At 35.8% G+C, this 25715-nt stretch overlaps 1 long non-coding RNA gene across 1 annotated transcript in view; it reads left to right on the top strand.

Moving 5' to 3' along the window:
* The first annotated feature begins 2714 nt into the window (after positions 1-2714).
* LOC109367797 overlaps positions 2715-25715 on the top strand; it is a 52473-nt gene continuing 29472 nt past the window's right edge. The window contains exons 1-2 of the long non-coding RNA XR_004159931.1: positions 2715-2783; positions 5117-5201. This is a non-coding gene — a long non-coding RNA (uncharacterized LOC109367797). The remainder of the gene's footprint in view (positions 2784-5116; positions 5202-25715) is intronic.

Here is a 25715-nt window from a genome sequence, read left to right as displayed (position 1 = left end):
TCTTAAGTGAAACACCTGCTACAGCTAATGAAATCAATGTGTTTAGGACATTAAAAGTGTTAGAAATTATACAATTGATGTATAAGTCATAAATTGTGTAATTGCATACATCACTAGTAAGAGCTGAAATTGGAGGGAGTGTATAATACGTCCTGCAAACAGTTCCTTGTGAGCATTGTGATAAACTTGAAACCATTTGCCTTTACTGAACAATGGGTCCTAGGTTTGTGAGTTTTGTAGCTGGAGATTGTGCTTTTCATGGTGCAAGTACGTGGCACATCGCCATTCTCACAAAGTACTATTTCAAAGAAAAACTTGCACCTTTTTGAATGGCTTACTAGTTGAGTTACAAAGATTAACTTATTTCTCATTGCTAAAAGTAAAATTTCAGGCTACGGCTGGGGCCTCCTGTTGAGACTCTTGAGAGGGATCTACCACAGTTGCTATTTACTAGTATTCTTAACAGGAGAGTACTTAAAGAAGGCATGTTATTATTTAAGAGTATAGATATATGGTTATTAATGTATGGATAATTTCACCCATTCATGGAACTTAAAGAATCCAGTGAGCAATATTATTAATTTGCTTTGAATTATACACAATTTGCTTTGAATTATACACAAAAGATAGCACTCTGCCTCACATAAAAATACAGTAACATAAAGCAGTTTGCCAGAATTTAAAGTAGAGGTCATAAAATATAGAGATCACGTAATTTGTTTCTTTCCTTTGCTTCTTCTATTCTATTCTTTTCTTTAAAAAAGCAAGATGGTCACGTCTAGTAACTTTGAGCCAAACTTTCTGTCTTTGCTTCCCTGTGAAAAAAGTCATTAAATGATCTGTGAACTGTAGCAATTGTTTTTGAATACAGATTGTTAGATCTGTCAAAGGAAGACACTTCATGTGTCCTGTTTATTTCAGCAAAGTTGACATGGAGACTTAGCTGGCAATTAAATTCATTTTATACTGAAAATCAAATGCTTCTCTAATTTCAAACTGCTTGTACCATCTTTGTGATGATTTCTACTAGTATGGGACCCAAGTCTACCCTGTACTGAAGATTAATACAATTCACACTCCTGACAGAATCCATTAGATTGTAAAAGCTTTTGCTTAATGACAGTGAGGTATATTGAATGATTCCATGCCTTCGTCCACTATTTTCTTCTTTTCGAGTCAAATTTGATTCTGTCATTACAGTGCCGGCTTTTGTCAGTGACAACGATGTTGACTGCTCCTTGGAAACTTCTGAATTTTCACTTGATTTTTTCCTTGAGTGAAGATGACTTTGTGAATTCTGAGGATTTTAGACTGCAAAGGGTTGATGCTTGTTTTTTTCTTAGTAGAACATGGACTTTTCAAATTTAGCACAGCATGAGAATGACCAAAAGTTTTAATGGTAGATTAGCTCAGTCAAGGTTCTATGTGATGTGACTGATGACTGTGTTGCAGAAAGGATAATCACTGCTAGAACTTGTTGACATCCTTCTTTCTCATCTCAGAAGAGGACAAAGACTAGTGGTCAAAGACAGGCCAAAGTCTGAAGACTGTGCTAATATCTTGCATAGTTCACAGGTATTGACCTTTGTAGCTGGTAAGCTGAGATCTAAAGACACAAAAGATCTATCATTATGATCTGAGTCATTGTCAATGTTGATCATACAGAGAGGGAAGAAAGGGAAAAGGATCAGAGGCTTCAGAGTTACTTACCTTAAACTTGCTTCATAATATGCTTACTGAATTTGTTTCAGCGTTTGTCTCTCCTTGAATCACACTGAGTAAGTTCCAGAGAATCCTGATAAGAAAGTATTTTACAATATGTATGTGGAAGATGTTTAGCTTTCATTTAAAATATACTTATTTTCAAAAGAAGTTACCTTGTACCATTAAAACGTTCTTATTTTGCCATCACTGAAAGTGCTACATCCTAGAGAGTGTGAACTGCTTCAGTTCCAATGGCAACATTCCTGTTGATTTTGGAGGTTTGGAATAAGACTTCTTATCTTACCATGTTTGCTCAAATTTATATTTTATTTTGATATTAGTCATCCTTTAATATAAAAATGAAATAAATACTGTATAATTTTAAACACTTTGAAATCAATGCAGGGAAAAAAAGATGAGTGATTCTCCTTGTATGAATCCAGAACAGGTTTCTAGATGTATCACAAGCTTGATTTATTAGGATATGGAGGAGAAGCATATTTCCTTATTATGCACATTCAACTACATTCAATATATTCAAGTTACAGGTAATGGAATACTCTGAAGGGTAAGATGCACTTCATAATGACCAGACATTCTAAAGCTTATGTTTATCACAAATCAGAAAAATCATGGCATGGATATTAAGTGGGAATAGGTATGATATCCTTTTTACATATTGCTCACATTTTTCTGAGACTGGACTTAGTCATTTCAACCACTGTAACTAAATGTTCTGAGGTTGCATTGATTAAAAAGGACAGTCAATTTTGTTAAAGAGTAAAAATATCTATGTTCAGTTTCAAAGTGCCTCCTTTGACAAGCAACTTAATCCTACCCCTAAAAGGGTCTCACATTCTCAATAGCTTTCAAATGTTAAATACATAGGTGTATGGGAACTGTTGATCACGGCCTGAACCTCTGATTGATCACCTGAGGCGAGCAATGAGTCAGCCACAGGAAGGGGTGGAGCCTGGCTCCACCTCTCCTAGATCCCATTTATGTGCTGACTGCCACTGAGGAAAGATCTCTTTCTGGAGATTGCTCTTTGTGGAGTTTATTGTGAGCCTACAACATTGGTGAGCGTTTTTCATTTATTGTCTTTCCACCACGATGGCCTATTTAGCCTAACCTCTGTACACTTATTGATTGTACACCTATTGATTGTACAGTAGGTAATAAAACTATTGCAATTACTGCAGAATGTAGGCTTCAATGAGTGTAATGCTTCTGACTGCAAGTGTACTTTCCTATCAGCACTCAGTATGGCTTTCTGCATGCTAGGTTTACTGGACTGACATTTCAAGTGACAATTTTTATCCTCTATTACACTTTGATTTAGCTGAAGAAAAATACTAACTGACTGTGTGAGGACTTTACATTAAAAACACAAAAGAAAAAAAAAATAATAATGTGCTTCTGACCATTGTTTGTGCAGCTCAGCAATACCATGCTAATACCATTAACTCTTTTCTTGAAAAATTTCATGAAAGAAACAGGTCTGCCTATCTATATATTAATACGAAAGTACTGTATATATGCCCAAGAATAACAGAAAGTTCTTAAAATATTGAAGGAACTGCACAGAAGTTTGGGCAAATGATGAACAATGGAGGAAGTGGTTTATTCTGGTGACTTCAGGTAAAAGAAAATTTCAGTAAACTAGCATAGTGAGAGTTTGAAAAATACACAGGTTGTATACACAAATACATCCACAGATGCATGTCAGTGAAGAGATACTGAAAACTGATGTGTTTTTAACCTTCTTCCATTCCATCCCAGTGGTTTTGCTTTCTATAAGACATGTTTGTGCATCTCTCTGGAGGAGAGATATTATGCTGAAAGGACACCTCTCTAGCTATGTCTGAGGGAAAAGAAACCAGAACACACTTCAAAAACATACTGAATAGATTAGCCATATGGTTTCACTACATTTCATTTGTTTTCACAGATGGAAAACAAAAATGTTCTTTTACAGGCCAGTGTTCAGCTCCAAGGTTTAGAGACCTTAAGTATAGAAATATCAAGACATGGATATGTCTGGGGAGCTGGGCAGAATCATCATAACGTGCTAGTTCACTGTAATGCACTTGGCATTTATACCTATTATTAATTTCCGTTCTCTGGTCTACCTTGTGTGTAATAGTTTTTTTCCAAGATAAGGTGCTCTGTCTCTGATTCATAGCATTCAACATAGTTTTCAATGAATATCAGAAATCCTTGATTTCTAAAATTCACTGAGTACTAAATGCAACTTCTTGAAAGATAAATCTTACCAGGACTATAAGGTTCTTCCATGAGTTCAGGGTTTCTGAAAGAACCACATACAAGTCAGGGTGGTACTAGAAGTGTAGCCTGAATTTAGGCTGCGGTTTTCATTTGTGTCCCTGGGCTGTAAAGACTTTTTTTTTTTCTTTTAAACACTAAAAAGGAAAAAAGGGGCCTTGCTGCAGTTCTGCTGTTAGCTTGAGGTGATGTTGCATCCAGGCACTGTAAGGCCCTATACTACAGCATGCATCTGAAGCTTTCTAGGGACCACAAACAAAGTGCTGAAAATTGCAGGCAGAAATCATAGGGCAAAATATTTCGCGTTATTTTCATTTCAATTGTTTAGCAGCCCATTAAACAGGGCAGTTTTCACCTATTTCCTAACGGACGCAGGCTTCCTTATGGTTATTAATTATGAAAGCATCTATTAAAGCTAATATCTAGCAGTCTCAATACAGACCAATGAAAAAAAAAATGACAATAAAAATATAACTGTAATTCCATCCCTAGATCATACCTATTTGAAATCTTAGATTTTTTTTTCAAATTATTTAATATAATTATGTAAATAGTAGATTTGCCTTAATAGTTGTCATTTTATACTGTCTGTAAACAGCTCAAATTTTATGAAGAATATTATCAAATATGTTTTTGGAATGATACCTGATTTCAGCTTTCTAATTAAACACTGTGTTTGTTATTCAAAAATCAGACTGTTGTGATTGTAAATGTATGAAATTACATATATTTATATTCTCACAGGTGTAAGTAAAACAGTGCCCATACCCTCCTACTAAGCTTCTGAACAGGGCTTGATCACCAGGAGAAGCAGTTACTTTGGACAATTTCAATCCTGCAAAATTAAGACTTATAAAGTCTCTCATTTTTTTTCCCTCAGAAATTGGGCGCTTTGTATGTTTTGCTTTGTAAATTGACTGGTATCAGAATTAGTTCAGATAGCTTTAATTTCTGTTTAAATAATGCATAAAGGTGTTATTTAAAAGTTGTGAGTGGTTTATTTGTAAACTACTTCTTCTAAACAAATCTCTGAAATGATCAATCAACCACTGTATATTGCCAGAAGTCTCACAATTCAGTACTCCAACAACACTTCATTTATACAGAGCTCTTCTGTGCTCTATAGGTAACAGTGCCTGAGGAGATACATTAAGGGAAACAGAAGGCTCCTCTTCCTCATCTCTAACGTGTTTGGCTGCAGACACCACTAGGTAAGATGCTTTAAAATGGTATTACACAGTGTGGCAGTTGTGTATTTTTATGTAAGATTGTTTATTTTTGTAGCCTAAAGGAAAGGAGGTAAAGGTTTCCTGTATTCCTTAAATACAGCTAGGTCACTGGATTGTATAACCTTGTGGTTGTCAGAGGAAATTCCATGTAACTTTATGTGATTATTAGACTCTGTCTCTCAGCTTGTTTTCATCATCTCATGAAAGGCTCTTAGGAGAGAAGTGAAAGGTTAAATGGAAGTTAGAGCTCAGTCCTAGCGATGTGCAGAGTGCTTCGCATTTTCCCCCTTCCATCCAAAGTAGTTAATGGAAGGTAAAGTTCAGCTTTTCACAGCAGGTGTTTGCACTCCAAGGATCAGTAGTGTCTGCACAAGGAACATTTCACTCCACTGCTGGTGATCTTCTTGAAATGGTGAAAAGACATTATTAAATACAGTCTAGTGATCTTTGGAGGTACACTAAAAATTAGATGAAAGACCTCCATTGAACATGTGCTGAGAGAGATGGTTTTGGCAATAACAAGTGTTCCCTCCTCTAAATAACTATAAATCAAAATGCCATCAGAACACATCAGAATATGTCTTGTATATCAAGATATACAAGGAGAGCTACATCTAGGTAGAAGCACCCATGAATAATAAAAATCAGTGCAAACAAGGATCTGGTGTTAGTCTTTGAAAATGAGTATTATCTCCTACACACCACCTGAAATCTAATTTAGGTAAAGGCTATTCTGTATTCATAAGTACATAAGGCAAAATTGGAATAGACACAATGTTCTTCATGCCTCTTTCTACCCGTGGTTGGTGCTGCAGTTTTTAACTTGTTAGTTTTATAGTGGAGCAAATGTTAGGATGCTCTCTATAGATGTTACATTGATACTTTAGAGGAAATTTCCATTCTACTGAACTCAGAGTAAGTTCTGCCATAAAAATGTAGTCTACATTTCATTTGGAATGTTCTAAACTTTTTAATATTGCCTTACAGTCTATAAATAAGAGCAAATAGAAAAATCAAAAGTCTTTGTTGTGCACTTAATCTATTTCCAGTACTGCCATAAAATGACTTAGATGAGCATTAAATGAAATATTTTATAGGTGCTCTACATTCTGATGATTCAAAGTCAATCTGTTTCATTATTTCAAAGTATCTATAATTTACTTATTTTTGGTGTTTAGAATCTTTTTTTTTTAAATCAAAATAGTAAATTTACCACACATGACAGGAATTATAAGCAGTGTTTTCCCTTTGAAAAAAATACACAGCTGATAGAATTGTGTACATATGATGAACTTTATCCAACTGTCCACTGCTGAGATCGTACACTTGTTGCTAACATTCCTGCTGGTGTGATCATTAGACATTCAATTAGTCCATAAATTTTATATTATTATTCTGTTCCAAGTGATGAAAAAACAGAAATTGTTCAAATTCTTCAAAGACCAGAAAACACAGAGCAGGTGAACTGAACTCACTGTAAGTAAGGAATATTTAAAATGAAAGTCCATCACAAAACAACAACAAAAAAAACCTGTAGAAAATTATATGATCAATATTTTATACTGGATTTTATAAAATTTAGGAGCCTTAATTCAGGGTTTCTGAGAAATTTAAATCTTATATGTTGTTCAAACATGGAAGGTGTCTCCTGCTTATCTGTAAAGTTTTGTAACATTAGCCAAAAACTCTCTAATAATTGACATTACATAACCAAAATGTACGACTGTGAAAGAAGATCAACACTGTCTCTCCTTACAAGGCAAAAATAGTCTTTACTGAAAATACACTGAAATTATACACTAAAGGATCTTGTAGCTGAGATTTCACTTCAAAACATATCTGTACAGAGTACATTATACTTAGTGAAGTGACTTGAAAAAAGTATGCTATGGTTACCATTAAATGTTGCCTTTTGCCAGCAATGACCACATGAAGCATCTGAGATCACAACTGTTTTCCCTGCAATTACAACAGGACATGTATTTGTGGTAATTTTGAAGTTACCAATGAGACTGTTTCTTGTGTGTGATTTCTGTGGTACTTGGACACATAAACTGTAAATAACAAAACAAAACAGGAATTGTGCTTAAGATTTGAGTGAAATATATATATATATATTTTTTTTTTCAACATATATGTTTTGGTTATATATATACAACCAAAAATCTAATTTGTACACTTAAGAAATCACTAACGAAAAAATATGGAGAAGAAATATTTACTTTCAGCTATTATTTAACTTCGCCTAAATTGAAATGGATATATCCTAACAATGGAAATCCAAGAGTAAAATTATGGAAAACGCTAGCAGATAAGCTGCATGTTTTACAATCCCCTTAGATATTTCCAGGATTCTTGTGCATTGTGTTAAAAGAAAAAATCCCTCCTTTGGTAAAAGTGTGTCAAGACCAGTAGAAGTATACCCAGTATCTGTAGAGTGTGCCCACTCTTTCTCCAAGAGGGAAGTGACTCTGTTCCCTCATATTTAACTGATTTTTGTGTGTGTCAGCAAAGACTTGTGCTTTTAGTAGCTGCATTTGAATGAGGAACAGCTCTTCTCTCTGCATGAATTTCTTTGACTGAAAATATTGCTTTAGGCAAAAAGCCACTCTTTCCAGGTTACACTCTCATAAGGAAATGAAAAACAGCTCATGTTGTAATAAGAACAGGTTTCTGATGTTTTCGTCTTTTCGTGTCCCAGAAATACCAAGAAATCAGTCTCTTCAAGGGTAGGTACAGATTCAAAAAACAGGGAAAAATATTTAGTCCAAGGGGGAGTAAAGCTTCATTCAATCTCCGCCAATTTTACAGTTCCTCAGTCTTTCTTCTTATCTCCCTTGATTTACCAGTGGTTTCAGATGATTGTCTAAGATTTATTTCCCACCAGCACAAAGTTAACAGATGCACCATGGCAAATTGTCTGTCCCAGTCACGCCAACAGATGCAATGCAATTTTGTTCTGACTTGACCTTAAGTATTGCATTAAAAAAAAGGCTGTATAAAAACATGAGAAGCAATTACCACATCATGTAAAAATGGCACAGAGCAACCTGGGGGCTAAATGTATTGAACTTGCACAGAACAAAAAACTATGTGACTACCAAATTGCACATCCAGTCTAAACATTTTGACTGCTATAGAAATTACTGTTCCAAATCTTTCCTTTTTTTATATAGAAAATTCCTACCACAAAAATAGTTGTTTGGGTAAATAACTACATAGATTTTCTGAGCTTAGTTGAATGCTGTACTGACTTTGCTTCTGATGAGACACAAACATACACAGTGGTATAATTAAATATACACAGTAGTGCTTGTTGCACTAGATGTTACTGTTCTAACCATGTATGCTCAAAGAGCCAGCACACCGCTGCTGAGACACGACAAAGCTGGGAGCTGAAGCTGTGCAGAGAACTATCACTTCCAGCTCCGTGCTGTGGTTAGGAATGCTGTGTTTCACTAAGCCTCCTCATCAGACATTTTTAAGATCTCACGTAAGGATTTTAAAAATACATGTCACTCCAGGAAGATTTTATGACTGAAATGACTTTGAAAGAAGTCTGACAATTTTACTAGCTTGCATTCTGAAATGTTGGCTCTTTCTAAAGTTTGGCCATTTCTAGTAGGAGTGTTAGAACAGATGAACAAATTGTATAGAGAAAGAGTACTGCTCAGCTATGACTCACTTATGAAGATTTCTTCATTTCATATCCTGGGGGTGTGCACTAGTGTCTCTTACTCTAGCTGGCCACAGAATTTTATACAAATATAAATGAAAATAGCCTGGAAGCTGTATGGGTTAATGATTCATATTAGCTGGCAGATCTCCACTGAATGTAAGACCTCCAGACAACTCTTGTTCAAACTAATAACAGAACTGTAACTGCTGTAAAATATCAGATTTATTGCCACCAATAGATTTATTATTCTTGTATGCTGAAGCTTTCTATTTATCTCCCAGCAGGATAAAATACATAAGAATGAAATAACCACTCCCTTAGCTCTAGTGCCAAGAACTATAATGTGTAGGTCCAGCCACATGGCACCCTGCCTTTCTACAAGTCTGTTGAATTATTTTACACCATACATTACCTTTACTGAAGATTAGCTGCATGGGTGTCATTAATTTCACATAGCTTTAGACTTAGGAGTCCAACCCATGTACAATACTAATCAAGATTTGTACTGCTCTTAGGAAATTAAACACAGAGGGAAAATCATTGGTTTTAAAGTCAAACTTCTATATTGAAAATGAACTTTGAAAAAAAACATTGTGTGTTGTAAATGTACATTTCAATGGTTTACATACAATATTTTCTTAGTATGTTTGTCAGAATCATTATCCCAAACTGGACTGATCCATTGCTTTCTTTCAAGTGAAAGTATGTTTCTTATAATAAAAAATGAGTGCGCTGTATGTGCTTCTTAGTAAAACAGATTAGAGATGTGAGGAGAATATAAAAGCACGTTGAATTAAAATAAAGTTTGGACAAGCGTGTTAAGTACAAACCAAGCCATGGCATCAGTACAATGATGGATAAATGCTAATGATTAAAGAAATACTGTGTGCTCTGGAAAAGTATACTTATTCTCTCTGTTATTTAAAAAACATATTTCAAAATTTTTTTAAAAAAATTTCTTGGATGTGAAAGGTCAAACTTTGGTACTTAGCCCAGCAAAGTAGGCAGTAAAGCTCAAAGTACTTCTGGCCCTTAGGACTGTCTGCAAACAGGATGAACTCCCTCTCTGAGTAGCCAGTGCTATGAAGGGAACCTCTCATTTTTGCCAAGAGCTTCTGTGTGGTTCTTGCTGTAAACAGAAACAATTTTGTTTGCAACACGGTTCTTCTAAAACAGAACATTGGGCATCATTTTTGATGTCTGCTGTCCAGCAAAGTTGCCTCTAGAATTGCACTGGAGCACAACAGTCATCTAAGATTGTGTTTTGTATTCTTTGTGTTTTGTGGACATCTAATACAGTTGCTTTGCCATCCAATCATCTTCTGTAAATTTCAGTGATGTTTTTTATGGCCTTTAGCAAAAGTGGTAGTTTGAAAAGAATGTAAATGTACCTTCCAAACATAAAATGTCATAATCAAAAACTTGAGTACATTGGTTTATTGTATGTTTTTTCTTTAAGACTTATTTAAACCACTACTACTGATGTTTGGTCAGAAAAAAATAGCTAACTGCAATGCTACTTTTTTATTTTCAAGGAAGTCTGGTTTTATATAAAGATGATAAACACACATCTGGGCCTTCACTTATGAGTAATTTAATGTAACCAGAGTGACTGCTGCCCTGAAAAGCAGTCTGAGAAATATTGTGTCAAAACCTGTGGTTTGTCTTATGAAGAATACATTACCTTACCATCTAAATCCAAAGCCACATTTTGAGTCTTTTTCTATTCATGTGTTCTGTCTGACATTATATATACATTGCTTTACACATCTTAAATCAGAATTGTATGGTTGATGTGAAGCTAAAATTACAGTCTACTGTTTGTAGACTCCACAATATATTCCATACTACCTTACAAATGGAGTTACGTTCTACCAGTTCAAAGAAAATTTCTAGCATAAGTCATGTCCTCCTTCTCTTGCTGTACGCTATTATCAGTCACTGAAAGATGCTTCTTCTCACTATTACCTATTAAGTGCTGAATCTGTCTCACATAGTTCCTATGGGCATGCAGCGTTTCCTTTTGGATCCTCTGAGATCTTCATGGTGAGCTAGTGGTAATGTTGTTATCTGGTGTTGACCTTTATGGTCAAAGAATGTCGGTCCAACCAGGTTTGTTCTGGCACTTTTCTTGTTCTCAATAGTGCCTGTCTGTGCAGCCCAGGGCAGATTAGGGGAGAGATGCCCAGTAAAGTACCGGAGCAACATGGTCAATGATTTCACAGCTGGCAATTTGCTGAATGTAATGCTGAAAGGGATTTGATTCATTCAGCCTATCAGATTAAGAAATTTTTATACATAGTGCATATGAAATGGGAATATTTTCAGTGTGCTACAGTGTGAGTAGCCTTTATCTTTACTAAGCCCTATATAGCACGTATCAATAGAAGGTAAATAGAGTAAATTGCTTAAATAGAGTAAATTGCTTCCAGTTTTCTAATTGCTACTGCTACTCAATCTCGATCTGAATATAAAGTCATAACCAGTTCTTGGCATGAAATTCTCCCAAACTTGGTAGTTTTAATACCTGAATTTTTGTGAGACTTGTTCTTATATACCTAAACTTTAAACATTAATTAGCTAAACTAGCCAGACCTATGTCTGCTAGCAGGCAGTGCCAGAAAATGCAAACTACACTGCTCATTTGTTAATGTTCAGAAGTGTAAGCCTTCAATTAGAGAGTAATAAGCTGTTACCTTATGTAAGACATCTTTAAATACTTGGTGTTTACAACATAGTACTTGTACATATTTATGTAACTAAGGGTTTATTAGATATATGCATCTTATAGCAGGCACTCTTGTAGGTTAATATGGTAGAAGTAAAAAGGAACTGAACAGTGTGTTCTTATTTCAAATGACAATAACAGATTCAGATTTCAGGATTATGGACTACATTCTTAAAAATACTGATAGTCATTCTGAACAACCATCTTGCTAAAAGATGTGGCTAATGAGCACCAATAAGCAAGAAAAGAATTGTAAGAAGCCAAAATTAGTCGTTTTACTTTTGCTCCAGTGAAAAAATGTAACTGTAGCAGAAAGGCTTTTGGGGGCTGATTTTAGCTTATGATTTTCATTTCTCACTTCCCATTGGCATCCCTGTGAGTACAGAGAGCCCTGAAAGACCTAAAAGTGGGTTGTAGGGGCCTCTGTAGTATTTCTGGGTTTCCACAAATACTAGATCTTTGCCTCGCAGCTTGATTTAAATGGAGAAAAACATGATCTCTTTGCAGTTGGGTAGAGGTGCTTTTGATACAACAAACAACTCCTTTGTTTAATTCAGCCACAAAAAGACTCAAATTATGCTCATCAGAAGTCAAAATTCTTTAATAATGTGTGTTGGAAAGTGATAGAAAATGTTTATATTGTGTATTTTGCTTTATAGTTCTTACTAATTGCATTTTTGCAGACTTAATTGTGGACTTCACTAATGCAACTCCTGCCACCACATGTATCTGTGGGTATTTTGAGAGCGTGAATTTTTTTTGACAATAACAATTCAAAAATCATTTGAAAGGTTAGGTTCCTGCAAAAGACTTCATCTTAAAAACAGCCTTGAAAGAAGAAAAAATAACATCACCTCTCAGCAATAATTCCTGTTTTAAAATACAAGCCATTTCTAGTCAATGAGTGCAGAAGAAAATTATAACTTTTAACTATTTTAACTAGTCATTCCTTCCTGCCTTCTTTCCTTCCTTTCTCATATTTTGGAAACCAACTAGCATTCTTCCTTAGAAAAATTACCTAAAATCTGTTCTTGGCTAGCCATTGTGTGTGCCGAGGTTTTGATACTGAGAGCAAGTTAATGGCCAAATTACAAACCCTTCAGAATTAGAATTCAGAAGACAAACATTAACAGACCCTTAACTGCAGTAGCACAAACCAAGATGCTATAAATTATGGGGTGGTGGTGTTAAAAGCATTGGCTTTCTGGTATCTGGCACCCAAAACCTGTTCATTGGGGTATATATCAGGCTGCAGAGAGGTTGCCACTTGGCCAGTGTTCAGCTGGCAAAGCTGGTTTTGTTAAGTTTAGGCCAATCGATGGCTCAGGCCTGCAACCAAGTATTTTGTTGTTGTGCCATAAGAAATATTTACCCTTCTCTGTTTTCTTTCTCTTTCCTACAGTCAATCATTCTCCTACCTAGGATTTCTATGTGAAACAATACTTGCCAAGTTTTGAAGCTGTATGTACGAATAATTCTGGCACATTATTTTAATGAGCTAATTTCTGTCTTTATAAACATACATGCAGTCAGGATAGTTTCATCTATTTTCTCATAGATCATAGGCACATACTTGAGGTATGCCTTCCTTTGCAAGAGCACATGCGTTTCTAGCCGGGCTTGAAAGCAAGCTTTGGTTTTGCAGCCTTCATTAAGCTGAAATAGTCAGTAAAAAGTATTTTGTATCTCCTCTCTATACTAAGAGCTACAGTGTAACAAACTCTGTGCCTTGTACAACTGACCTAGCTCAGAAATTTATCATCACTGTTCCCACACTGTTTCTGGCTATGAGAGTAGCAAAGCTTTTGAATGCAGTCAGTTAAGACATGCACTCTGCTTTTAGAATTTGCCTTCTAAAAGAGCAAGCTAGCGGCCTCCCTTCTAAGTTTAGCTCTGCTCAACTGAACTCGTGCAAACTCTCAGATACCCTACTTGTATGCTGGATGAAAAATGACTTGCTTCTTTGCGTGAGACTGTGAAGACTGAGCTGTCCTTAAAGGATGTGAATTGCACAAAAAGATGATATGTTGCATTGAATGAGAGCAGAAGATCTTCCTGCTTATCTAGAATGCCTTCTCCAAGTATAAAGTGTTTTGACAACATCCGTTTTTAATTAATCTTTAGGCAATGGGCAGTTGAAACAGGATTGCTAAATATATAAAATGATTGTCTGCATATTGAATTGAAATGCATGGTCTTGTTTGCAAGTATGTTGGGCAAAATAGATTGGAGTATGGAATAACATTTGTTTTTTTTTAAAGAGGTTTATATTGATTGTCTCACTGTATAACTAAGATACTTGTTAGCTTCCTTAAAACTGGACTAGCTCTTAGGTAAGACTGAAGACTACATTTCACAAGATTAGGCTTCATTATGCATGCATCGTGGGCTTCAAGCAGATGCACGTTTGCTCTGTGGAAGGATGGAAATGTCTACTATAAAAGCAGCACAATAAATATTTAGACCAAGCCAATTAATATTCTGTACGATTATACTGAAAAGAAAAAATTAAAGAATAACCACTCCATTAATTTGAAGGCAAACTGCATGTTATAGTAGAGCTAACAAATCTGAATGCTCAAAAACATTAATCCCCTTTCATCATGCCACATTTAATCCTAGGATGCAGTTTTGATAAGACAAGTTACTTGTTCACAAATGTTGAGAGAGAATTTGAGTCCACTGTGTGCAAAAAATCTGATTTGTTTACTTATAAAACCACGTTGATTTGATATTCAGTGAAATCAGATGTATTGTCAGTTAGCAGAGTTATACATAAAGGATGCATCAAAACTGGTGAAAAGTCCAGTTACTGAAAGGGCAACAAGTTTCACTGGAGAGCAGCACTGAAGAGTTGAGGACAGTAATTCCTTGAACTGCCTGAAAGTTATCTTCTAGAGCACTCGGAGACTGCATCCATACAAACAGTAGACTGGTGGAAAGCCCTGTTCCCAGAATAGCCTGGGTCCTCAATTTGAGGGCTAGTAAAGGCCAGCCACAAAGAACTAAGTGTGATAAGCAGTTGCTCTCCTTATATTCCCATGGGAAACTGTAGAAGTAGTTGGTCAGATCTAATTCCTCATTCTGCCACATAACAGATTGTTTCCTATTGTTTTTTACAAAGTTAGTGGGGTGCAGAATTAAATCCTTTGTCTTTCATTAGGGGAAACTTAAAGCTAAATATTTGTATAAGAATAATGTGGGAACATACAGGATAGCCTCAGTGAAACACTATAAACAGGGAAAGTGGAAAAATTTAATAATGACCATTGTACACAATATTTTCATATCTATATTCACGGGTAAGTAACCAGTGCTACTTGATGAAGTACAGCAAAACAAATTCAGACTGCTTATAAGGAAAACATTACTTAATTGCAACTATTTATTAGATTATGGAATAGCTTCCCAAGGGGAAAACAGGAAGCTTATTGTCTGAGTCATTCTAAAAGAGCTTCCATAAAACACTGGAAAATGTAGTTAAGAAACAACAACATTTTGACAGAAGATGGAGCATACTGCTTAACACATCTCTCTTTGCTCATATCTGTGATTCTGTAATTGTGAGCCAGATCCTAGTCTGAAAGTTAACATCCTCAGTGATAAAGACCTCAGTCTGCTTATGGTTTAGAACTCAGGATACACGCACACAGGTTGCATCTTTCACAATAAAGCCAAAAGCCAAGTTTGTGTCTTAAGAGTCTGACCAATTTTTCAGATTCTCTGCTACAGATATATTTTGCAAAATTTTAAGAACCTGAATTGAGCCAAACGTGAGTTGAGCATGAAGAGTGAGTTTGTATGAATTCAGGTGAATACTAAATTTTTAAAAAGGGATATAGCCTGATTTGACAGTACCAACTGAGTTCTACTTTTAACCTTTGGTTTTGTTCAAAGTCAGCAGAAGGGGATAAAAATATAGATGCACCAGAACTAGAACACAGATAAAAATTCTTGAGAAGAAAATATCAGATGTACCCATTAAGTGTATATAAACAGTGCCTTAGTTCCTTCTTACCAGTAATTACCAACGTGGTGATTAAAAAAAACAAAAATGCAGAGAACTAAAACATAAAACAAAACTCAAAAAGAAAACTCACAAAGAGTTCATAAAGTCATGTTAGCTTTGTTATTTTTGCTGTCTACATCACTTCTCTCTATCTGCTCTTTTTCTGGTTATGTTAGCAGCAGAAAGAACCAAACTTGAACAAAATAACTGTCATTTATTAAAACACAGAATTTCAGAAATCTCTGAAGGGATTGTGTCCAAAAAATATCCAGACCAGATTTCAGAAAACTAAATTGCCTAATACTTCATAATCATAACAGGACTACAAATCATTCCAGAAACTTCAACAGTGAGATAAAATTACACCTTCTTCCAAACGGTAACAGTTGAACTTAATATATTAATTGAAGGAAAGACAACAGAAAAATGACAATCGAGAGGAGACAAAAGAAATTCGTGAGGAAAACGTTTCTCTCTTTCCTTGTGATAGGTTGAGTACTTAACATGATTTCTTTTTAACTCTTCAGGCATTACATACGCATCATTATAGAGGATTTTGGAGGTGGGTTTTTCTTTTGTTTTGTTTTGTTTTTCATTAGTGCTTGGCTAAAACTGTAGAAAAACCCAGATAAAAATCTGGAGATGTTTTTGTTTTGTTTTAAAGACGCAGAATATATTTTTCTCCCTATGTTTGTAAGCAAATCTTATGTTGGTAGTAAAAGTCCACAGGCTCTTTTAGAATCAAAACATTTTGAAAACAACTATTTTTCAGTTTCTTTGATCTTTTCTGTTTAATACTTGAAGCTCAGAACTGCCTAGAAGTTAATACTGGTGATGATATCTGCAATAGATTACAGGTGTATTTGAAGTTAAAAAAGTTTACTTTGTTTTTCCATCTTTGTTTACTTTGTTTGTTCATTTTGTCAAGGTAACTAAAATTAAAGTAAACTAACTTGATTATTACACTTTGCTATAAGGAAGGCACATCTTGCTGTGAACAAGAAAAGCATTTCAGAGTAATAAAATCGATATATATGTAATATATAAAGGAGTTTCTGTTCAGGGAAAAGGAGAAAAATGTAGTAAGAATTCTGTTGCAGTGCGCAACTTAAATTTACGCTTGGAAGCAGTGAGCACCATCTCAAAACGGGAGTGTTAACATGTACTTCACATTGTTGATAATTTGTCAGGAACACAGACTAAAATTTCAGGAAATCTCAAGCTTCCTTTCTGATCTGTAATATTTCTGCCAATTTCTTCACAGACAAGAAAAAGCTATTCAAAATAAAAATGAGTGAGAACACTATGCAAAAAGTAATTTTATCTTTGAACAGAAGGCAGAAACATACACAGCTATGGTGATTACACTTAAAAAGCTAAACATAACAGAATTGGAATAAGATTGAAAACAAATGCTTTCAGCAACTTTTCCTAGGCAGGGCTGTCTTTTCTCCAGATTTCTTTAATTTCCCTTTTGCAGAGCTTCTTTTTACTGTCCAACAACTTATCTAATAATGAGAAAACAAATACTGTTCCTTAAAAAATATGACCACGTGCTTCCCTCATGGCTTTATATATAAATTAAAAAAAAACAAAAAAAAACAACCCTCTTTCTCATGCATGGAAGTAAAGCATTGCTTTCCTGTACCCTATTAATCTAGGAAATTGTGGCTATCAGCTCTCTTTTTCTGGATCCACCTAGTCTTGCAGTAGCAGCTGATGAGCTAGTAATTAGCTTGACTTTAAATCTGTGATGCTAGAGTTAAAATTAAAGACGACTTCTATAATCAAAAACTGAGAGCAGTATATAACTGGCTCCTACTAAAATATTACATTTTACTGTTGAAGTGTGTGGCTGGTAACAGTACTGCACAAGGTTTATTTTAAGGGTGAGATGTTCCTGCTATGGGATTATAGGAGCCCAAGAAAACATACATGAAAAATTTATATTCTATGTGAAGCATGGAAGTTCACTAGGCAATAAAACTGGACTTTCAATAGCATGAGAACACTTTTTGTTTTATGTTCTTTGTCATCTCTTCTTCAATTTCAAAAGAAACATTTCAAGAAAAGCCCTGTTAATGCTTATATTGTTTCAATTTTAATAGGAACCTAAATAGAGGAAAGATAAAATATTATGTAAGATTTCTGAATCCTGGAGGGAAAGAAAAAAAAAAGTGTTTGGATTAGATGAAGGTAGGAGCTTGGCAGGATAGATTGCAGAGCCTATTCACCAATACTTAAAACACATGCATGGTTGATTGTGGTCTCTATTGAATGTATATGCTGATAGTTTATTATGAAAATAGACAGTGTGGTTGTTTATAATTATGATAATCTCTATTTTAAGAGCTCTAACAATGTTTTAAGAACTAAACAGATTTATAAAAGAAGTTGTTCCTCTCTTCTGAACAGTTTACAATTCCAGCATGAATTAAAGTCAATAAGTTTATTTCATACCAGCTGGATTGACTGTTCTGTTACATTAGATGTTACTCAGAAAGTAAAGATTTATTTATGTATCTATTTATTTATTTTTTTTAATTGTTGAGGTGTAAGCACTCTAAGCCTCACTTAAAGATAGCCTGTTAAGTACTCTGCTGAATAGTAGTGCCTACATGCTAAAATAGGCCTTCATATTCAACCTTTATTTGGTTTATTGCAGAAGAAATCTGAATTAGGAAAACATGATGGCTTCAGGACTGGATTTTGAACTGGTAATTAAAATACTTGAATGGCTTTATGTAGTTTCCTAAAACTTAGATTTTAAAACAACCTATTTAAATTTTCGAATATACTTTATTTAGATATTTAAGATAAATTCTCCCAAGAGCTTAGTCTTTTATTAGATAGATAACATACATATTATTAGAAATAATATTTAAATTACATGCATTTTTATATGCCTGATTTGAATTTGAAAAGAGAACAGGCATTAGGAATAGTATACACCTACAGCCAACAGCTAAGGCTCTTAGAGCAATCATTTGGTCCACCAGAAATGCTTTACTACAAACAGGGCTACTTTGTATCTGTGGGAAGGAAGCGGACATACTGAAAAATACACAAACGCTGAACAGCATCTTCTTTGTATACTTTTGCTTAAACAAGCTAAAAACTCAACAATATGCACAACAAAGAGGCTTTGAGGACAAGTAATAAAGTGTAGTCCAACCTTGGAATAAGTAATTTGGAATAAGTAATTTGCAATTTTTAGTATCTTAAACCTTAGTCAGCTGAATGTTGGATGAGAGTATGTAGCATATAAGGTATCGTAACGATGTGTGGAGAATGAAAATTATTTAAGCACAGCAGCCAGAAGCTCCCCCAGACAAGTCTACTGCCTTTTATGTACTACATGGTGGAAAGAAGACTTTGCACTCAAAAATAAGATCAGAGATGTCAAGTACATACAGATAAATGGGGCAGAAAAGTAAGTATTGCATGACTATGGGAGTCAGGATGATATAGTCATCTCCTTTAGGCTATAAAGAGTCAGTATAGTTAGTCTATGAAACACAGGAGGCAAACATATCTTTAACACATCCTAAGAGTAGTCTATCCAGAGGAACTTATGCCTGAAGACACAACATTGCTACTTGGACAAATTCTGGTCATGGGCTATGCCTCAAGATAGACCTGAGAGCACTTCATTTACCTGTTTTTGAATGTGTTGGTGGCTGAAAGTACATAAAATAGTTTCTGAACTATGACTAACTGGAAGAACATCCATTTACTAAGTGAATCTAGAATGAGAAGTCTGAGTACCCTTCAAATAGTTAACACAATTGGGAAGTGCTTTCCTTTCGGACATATTTATCATGCAAATGCTATAAACAGCATAGGATTTAGAAAGACATGAAAAAAGGCCCATGATATAGTTGTGCTACAATAACATTGATTTATCTAAAACAGAACGGTGTGTTTTTTGGTGCAGGCAGCCAGGCAACTTGCTGCCAGGTTTCCATAATCTCCTAGGATAAAATGACAATCATTTAAGAGCTGGAATCCTCAATATCATAACTAATAAGGAGCGACAGAATGTGGAGGGGGAGTAGATCCACAAAATTCACCTGTGTAAATGGGGAAGCTTCTGTGCACTCCAGCTCATACAGTTGAACTAAACTGGCTCTTTGTTTGGTTTTGACATGGTGCCTACTAGCATGACCTTAGGGAATGTTTTTGCTATCACGAGCATAAAAGCACCCAACCAAAAATATAATGAATGTCTGCAATTTATACATAATCCACACATTTGTATATGTATGTGGATATATCTTATTTTTGTGACTAAGTCACAGGCATGAATGCACACGTGTGTGCAGGCATATATGCAGTTTTGATTTTCTGTTTATGGAAAAAGTCACTGTAAGAGAGTTTTATTAACAGATACTGAAATGTGGACCTCTCAGATATTCATACAAGTGTTTCAGTTCATTTGTACTCAGTGAGACATTCAGAATATAGGAATCTATCACAATGACATACTGAGCCTTAAGGATAATATTCTTTCTTATTTAAAAATCTTATTCTGCCTACTGATTTGGTAACATTTAGCGTAACAAAACGGTGATAACTGTCATAAGCTCTGAGCTTAGGATCTACTTTTTAACACCCATATAACACTTGCTTTTCTCCTCTGATTTTCTATAACCAGAAATTTGTTCTATTGTGAAAGCAGAAAGAGAAATGGTGAAACTCTCAGTAAGAATTTCTGAATAATTTACGCTGTGATTTGTAGGAATGGTATGAGGAAAAATCAAGAGCCAGTTCCAGCAGAGACAATGGGGCCCTCTATTGCATGCTAGAATCATAAGCAATAAGTAATCTTGCTTTTCTGATCATAGAATTGTTAAGGTTGGAAAAGACCTCTAAGATCAACTAGTCCAGTTACTCATCACCGCTGTAATAAGTAGACTACATACCTCAGTGCCCCATCTAAATCTATTCACAAGAACTTTAGAGCTGAAAAATGAGAAATCCTTCTATGCCAAATGGAATGAGTAAGTAGCAGAAAACTATGATAAAGCTGAAGTCGTGAAGCACATTACCAGAGTGGGTCACTGACAGTGATGCAGAGGAGGCATCCACAAAAACATGCATGCCAAAGGAAAAAATGCTAGCAAATAAAGTGAGAACCAAACCATTGTCTTTTATAGCCGAAAAAAGTGGATGCGCCGTGAGATCCTAGGTTCTAGGTCGATGTGGAAGCAACAAGTTACATTGCTGACTTTGCCCATTCAGAGGAGATAGAAAACTGACAATCTGTCTCTTGTGGCTTTCAAGGTATCCAAGGAATGTTTTGTAACAGCAGAGTATTTAATCCTTGTTTGCCTTATGAATTCCAGTTCTGCTCATTGCATTTAGCATACTTAAATGGCTTACATATTTTCAATTGGAGAAAATTATTACTCACTTCCTTCTCTTAATTAAATTAAAGAATTTTCCTATTGTGGAAAGCCTACTTGGTAAGATTTTTTTTGCACCAAAAGTGACAGTGTTTCACACAAATGTGAGTTACTTCAAAATGCTTTAGAATCTTTTTGGATTATAGCTCCACATAGACAAAAAAAAATAAAAGAAAAGGTCCAGTTTAAAGCATTAATGCTGACTGCATTTTCAGAGCTTCAAGCAGTCACAAATTGACCTGCGTTTATTATCTAGCAATTTCTGAGGAACCCATTGCATATTTTATTCTAATGCTTGGCTGTTTTTTTCATTAAGTTATTTGCTCCTACTGCCTTTGGATCATATACAGTAACCTCAGAATTTTGTTGTGGTCTTGTTCCCTTCCTCTGGTCATTCAGTTTCAGAGCCACATTTCCAGATATTTCCATTATTGCCTCACCTCAGGTATTAATAATAAACTTATCAGTGCAACTTTGATAGAATGGCATTTTAAAATTGATGTAATCTGGAAAATGCGTGCACTGATAACGTATATTGGTAGCATAGACAAAGGACTTATTTGAATCCCAAACTGGGCTTATTCGACTAGTGATGAGCAGATGGCTTGGAAAGAATCCAGGACCACCCAAACTGACTGTCTCAGTCTGCTACATTAACATCAGGTATTTTTAAGTCAATTTTGCCACAAGTGATATTAGACCACAAATATTAGATATTAGAACACAAACTGACTATCTCAGTCTGCTACACTAACATTAGGTATTTTTAAGTCATTTTTGCCACAAGTGATATTAGACCACAACAGCTTGCTTGATTTTTGCAATGTTATATATATTTTAAAAAATACATCGTAAGAGTTTTATCAGAAGTGGGCATTGAAACAATCAGAAACCTCTTTATGTGGTATTATGTTCAGATCACCATTGGTTACTGTCAAGAGAGTTTTCACATTCAGTAGGTAGACTTCTACTGCTCACACTAATTCAGAAAACCTGATTAAAGCAGTAGGCTATCATTACATTTGTGCAGTGGTATTTCAGGCATGAATTTTACATCTACTTATTGAATGCTGAAATGCATTTATATTCAACAGATTTGGATTTCCATCCAGTTTTTTTTGCAGAGAAATATAAACTAGCTGAGCCAAACTCTTCCTACAACATAGCCTGCCCAAAAGGTCCTTTGCCAGTCTTACATTGTCTCTGTCTCATTGTCCCATTTCCCAATTTCTTCTACTCTGACACCACTCTTGTTTCTCATAGTTATCCTTCCCAGTTTCATCCTTCTGATCATTATACATCTTTTTCATTTTGGTTCTTCTCTTCCTTGTCAGATCTTTCCCATTTTGAACATAACAAAGAACTTTACTTTGAGGATGACAAAGCACTGAAACAAAATGTTCATAGAGGTTGTGGACTATGCTCTGGAGATATTAAAAATCTGCCCGGACAGTTTCCTGTGCAACCTACTCTAAGGAATCTGCTTTAGTAGGGGGATTGGACATGATCTCCAGAGGACCCTTCCAACCCTTTTGATTTGGTGATTTTGAGATTCCCTGGTAGACTGGGAGAGGAGAAGAGGCCATCTTCTTTTTCTCTTCGTTTGTCAAGACTCTGAAGGCACTGATGGACTTATTTGTCCCTGGGGTTCCCTGACACTTGACCATGTCAGCCCCAAGGCCATCAGGCCTGCCTAGTGAGGCTGCAGCAAGGCTGGGCTCCAACTCATCAGGCCATACCATACCTGACCATGAGCCCTACAGAGCTGAGCCCACCTGTGGGCCCACAACCTAGCCTCAGCCTTCCCTGTCCCCAGGGAGATGCTTGGTGACCCTGGCTTCTCTGTTCCTGGTAAGAGTGATGGGACAGGCCCCTGACCCTACTGGTCCCCTGCTCCAGGGAGCTGCTAGTGAATTTTATGCAGATATTTAGGAAATATTTATCACTTAGTGAATATCTATTACAGTTTTCATGTATAAATTGTGTATTCTGTTTCCCATTTGAAGTTCTGGTGGGTCTTGCAGTTAGGAGAGGGACATCCTACACCAAAGCCTGGGGGCACTTCATCATCTTAAAGAATAAAGGCATTTATCATTGTGCACAGAAAAAGCTGCTTCTTTCCTGCCCCTCCCTACTCATTTGCTCTTAGAAATTGCTGAGTTGTTTTGACTGAAAATTCCCCAAATAGCTCAAATAGCAGGTAACTGTGTGGAAGGTTTCTAACTAAAAGTAGAAAAAAATCTGAACTGAAAGTTAAAATTTGGCAAAGTTATAGCAAATTACATACAACTGGAAAGAGTCAAAGCAGCTTTAAGAATATAGGTGGTGCTCCCTGCCACACCTATAATTCATGCAGCTTATTTTTCTTAAGCTAAATTCATCCATTGACAAATTTATGAGCTGCTGAGTGTTGTGTTGTGTCTGGGATTCAGAGTACTTTGAATTAACACAGGAGAGCCTCTTTTACACTGAGCATGAAACATATTTGAAATGCTGGCTAGAACTCATTTTCAAAAAATTGTTTAAAACAATATAGCCCCCTAAACACTGGCTAAGTGTACTCAGGCTCACCTCACTCCCTTTGTAGAAAGCATCTCAAACATTTTGCTCATATCATAGCATGTTTATGATGTTCAGAAGTAAAGAAAATTAGGTATTTTTTTCTCTGCTTGGAAAAAAACACAGGGTGTTGTGTTGAGGTTTGAAACTTTAGATTTTCTGAGAATTATTTGTGTTCCAGTGATTTGCCACAGCCACAGAACCAGCAGAATGGAAATTAATGCTATGCAGCTTCCTTTGTTTCACTCTCTAATCCCTGGGTAGCATGAAACTTTACTTCCCTTTCTTTCTCAGCCCATGGATCCTTTCCCTCTAAATTGTCTATTGTATCATTTACTTTTCTGAGAACTAGCATAACTTGAATTTTGGTGGATTGATCTTCCATGTCTCCTGTGAAAGTATCTGCAGTGTCTTTGTGGAACACGTTAGTGAAAAACCTCTTTGTCTTAGGCTGATTAGCCCAAATAAGTTGTGTCCATGCTTGCTGAAGGGAAGCACGTGTAGACAGACTGACTGCTGTTATGTTGCATAACTCTTTCGACAGAATGACACATAGCTGTTTAAAATTGACACAGACTCCCCAAGTTCTATTCAACCTGCCTCCAGCTCCTTCAAAACCTGGATATGGCCTCAACAGCTGTTTTCCTGCAGGATCAGGTGTGCATGGGTGGGTGGTTTTTGAAGTCTGGTACTTGCCCACGAAGGGAAAAGAATATTCTAACATGAAGCCCTAGCATGTCCATGCTGTTTCTAGGCATTGATGGTGGTCCAGCACTCTAATTTCTTTGAGAAATCTTGTCTGCAAAGTAACTCACACAAATTCTGCAGATTCTCAGTTGACTAAATTCACTGTTGTCAAAACCACTTTTACTCAGTTAATGGTGCCCAGAATCTGGCCCATTATGTCTAAATGACTAAAACCTGTAAACAGTGAAAGGGAAAGGTAATAAACCGTTGAAGTCTAATGAAAGCAGCACGAGGGAGCATTAGGATCTTCCATAAACACTGAGCAACTGAAGAGGCAGTGGAAGGGATTAGTTTGTGTAGCAAAGCAGTTTTGCCTGAGGTATGCCAGATGTCTGAACTGCAGCAGAGGACAAAGAACAACATTCAGGACTTACTGGGTTACTGAGAATATCCTTCAGATTTGGCTGCCTGCCATGCTGGTTTGTACACTGAAGAGTAGATATGATGCCCTAGGTGTGTTCAGAGCCATCTTCCAGACAATGTCAAATCAAAGTGAATTGTTATTGTTATCTGAGACTAAAATCCTTCCTCTAGGAAATACTGCAGTTTCTTTTTCCTTATGAGGAAAGCTGTTTCCTCTGGTAGAAATGTACTAATTTGGTACAGTGATTCGGATACAAAAACATTTAATATCTGCCACAATCTTGACTTTGGCGGTTTCAGTCTTCTCTCCGTGCTCATCATATGTAACAAATTATATTTTAACAGCCTTGGTTAGCAGTATGCTACACAGGAACAATACTGTACAAGAGATTCAAGAAAGATCTTTAGAAAACATGGTTGAATTATGTAACTGATATAAAATAGTAAACTGAGAACACTAGCTGGTGAAAACAGCAGCACTTTTTCAATTGAATGAAATTTAGCTGACAATCGCTGATGTGGACTAGTTCCACCCACCTCCCTCCCCCCTCCCCCTTTTTTTTAAATTCATTAAGAGATGTAAGCTTGCCACTGTTTCTTCACAGTAATAGGCTACTTCACAAAACAAATACCAAAAAAGGAAACACAGAAATGAAAGACATCCTTGGCTTTTTAGTTGTTGATAAAACTGTGCTTTAAAAATGGGCTGTTAAACACTATTGTGAAAAAAGGTAGATAATATGGTTTTGTTTGTTACATAAAACAGAGTGAAGCAGTTGCAGCTCTTAACTGTCTATAAAAGGCCAAAGCTAATTCTGACTTCACCTGGAAGAATTCATAATGAACAGAGTAGTATGCAGAGAATTTCTGTTTGTATCTGAGGAATGCATAACTGGAAATAATGTGAGCAGTTCCTTGACAGTTCATATTATACTTAGAAAATATGATAATAATTTCTAGTCTCTTCAACCTGGCTTTTATAAAAACTTCTTGAATGCTTCAA

This window comes from Meleagris gallopavo, chromosome 5 (genome assembly GCF_000146605.3).
Source record: "Meleagris gallopavo isolate NT-WF06-2002-E0010 breed Aviagen turkey brand Nicholas breeding stock chromosome 5, Turkey_5.1, whole genome shotgun sequence".
Taxonomy (NCBI): Eukaryota; Metazoa; Chordata; class Aves; order Galliformes; family Phasianidae; genus Meleagris; species Meleagris gallopavo.
This window is presented reverse-complemented; position numbering and strand designations above follow the sequence as displayed.